The following is a 2,500-nucleotide window of genomic DNA, read 5'->3' as shown; positions in this document are numbered from 1 at the left end:
AAAAACCGGGTGAGAAAAGGAGAGCGGAATACGAGAACAATAACAGTGTTAATCTTTACGGTGAAACAATTCCCTGAAACAATTTCATACATATTGTTGGCAGAACAATCCTTTAAAAAAAAATCCCAATAAACAAAGCTCTGACAAAGTGCTCATAACATCCTCCTTTGTGAATCCAAGGTGTGTGTAATGTTATTGACGGTTGCTTTGTAGCTAACCTACAAAACAAGAATGTATTCTCTCATGTGTATGTCAGCGTTTTTTGTAACATCGCAAATAATTCCAATATCCTTTTCTGAAAACAGTCACTCGATTGTCCTGGTTATTTACTCGAAGTCAGAGAGGGAGACAGGCTGTGGGAAAGAGCTCTGGAGCGGTGCTCCTTCATTACAGGGTGATCATTCAATTACCTTTTATTTTAATAGGGTCCAGGTGAGCAGGAAGCGAATGTCAGGGGTTATTTTGAGGGAAGTTGCAGGGATCCGGTATTTACTGGGGCAGCTCTTTTTCCCGACATTACTTCAGCCATTCTGGATTTCAGTTATATTGAGGTTTTCAAATATATTGACCACTAAAAGCTTTATGACACATTCACTTAAACACAGACATTCTTTCTGCGGTGAACAAAGTTTAAAGCGAGGTCAGTAGTTTAATGTCCTCAAGTGCGCACTGACAAGGCCTGTGGCTAACCCGAGCCATAGCAGCCCCTTGAATCCAATCAATTTATACACGGGGTTGGGAGGGTTACTTTAAAAAATGTATTCCAATACAGTAAATATTCCCATCCCCGGAATTCTATGAAAAGGAATATCCTTCACCCGGAACAAAAGCCTGTGCATTAACATTTTGACTACGATGTTACATGTTACCGGAACTTACGTAAGCGGAAATTCCACTACCCGTAACCCGGATTGAGACGTCATGCCGCGCGAGCTTAAATACACGCAACGCCCACCCGATGCTACGGAACGACGACACCGAGACACATTTTCACTTTGCGTTTTTCGATCATCAGATTCAAAACGACGACGTGTAAGTGACTTTTTATTGGCGTGCGTTTTACTGTAATTGCGAAAGATTTTAACTTTATTCACTTACATCGTGTAGATCATGGCATCGAAACGTAGAAGAACTGTAATGACTGGAGCGGAGCGAGTGAAATGCATCCGTTTGAGCAAGGCTGGACACAAAGTTAAAAGCATCCAGCAGACACTTGAAGTCGGAAAGACGCAAATCTACGAAACTTTAAAAAACAAGGCATCAATTCAACTCCTGATGACAAGCCACCATCCAGCGAGGAAGCAATGCAAATGGCAACAAATCCATCAGAATGCACAAGAATTACCAGACATCGGTGATCAACGGGACAGTTACTTGCAACTAGCAAGAAAACTGTATGACACGCAGGCAAACATTGTCATAAACCAAAGAATGCATCCAACCAAACAATCCAAAATAGACACGTTTTTTTTCCCCAAGACAGAAAAAAATAAACATTAAAATACTGTACGTATTTTACTGTTGTGATTTTCTTTGGATACACCTGTATTGCAGTTTTTGTTATATAAAGTTTTTGGACAGTATATTTTTGTATTTTATTGATTGTGTTGTTACACGTGCATTTTTGTCAACATACTTGCAGGTTCATAAAGGACAAGTACCATGCTCATTTCCCAAATGAGGAATTTCTGTTATCAGGACAAATTGGACAGCGCAAACACGAGTCCGCACTAGAGAATATTTACTGTATAGTTACAAGTTACATGTTAAATAAATGTTACTAGTAATGTAATCCAAGTACCGTAATATTAACGAAGGCAAACTGTTCGTCGAAGGAGGTGTGGGGGTCGGCCGCCAGGCGATGAGACATAATCTCGTTGGGAGCGGAGGGGTGGGAGGGTAGTGGTGAGACTCGGGCCATCACATACCTAAACGTAATAGACGCTGGGGGGAGGGGCATTCATACGAAGGATATCACATGACGAAAGTTAATCGGGAGGGAGGGGGCGGCGGCCGTCACACGGTTCGACTGGCCCAGAAATAGACAGGCTGCTCGTGAAAATCAATACATTTTGCAGAAATTGGCCAGCACGGCCCTGCTTATGATGTTTAATATGCATGGTTTTAGAATGCGAGAGGAAGCCTGAGCACCTGCAATTTAAATCCCCCAAAAAGTGTGAGGCACCATGCTGCAGAGATGGCTGCATAGAGAGAGAGAGAGATAGTTAGATAGATTGTTAGCCATTTAGCAGATGATATCATTATATATGGTGTTTGAATAGTAAAGCAGTGAGTGATTTGTGATTGGAATTAGTGAAATAGTTCCAAATTGAGGGTGGATGACACTCTCTCTCTGTCTCTGTCTCTCTCGCACCCCGTGTGTGTGTGTGTGTGTGTGTGTGTGTGTGTGTGTGTGTCTCACTCTAGAGAGAGAGAGAGAGAGAGAGAGAGAGAGAGAGAGAGAGAGAGAGAGGCGGCGAATGGTGAGAAACCGCGCCCC

The sequence above is a fragment of the Hippocampus comes genome, unplaced genomic scaffold (genome assembly GCF_001891065.2).
Source record: "Hippocampus comes isolate QL1 unplaced genomic scaffold, H_comes_QL1_v1.1 scaffold86, whole genome shotgun sequence".
NCBI lineage: Eukaryota > Metazoa > Chordata > Actinopteri > Syngnathiformes > Syngnathidae > Hippocampus > Hippocampus comes.
This window is presented reverse-complemented; position numbering follows the sequence as displayed.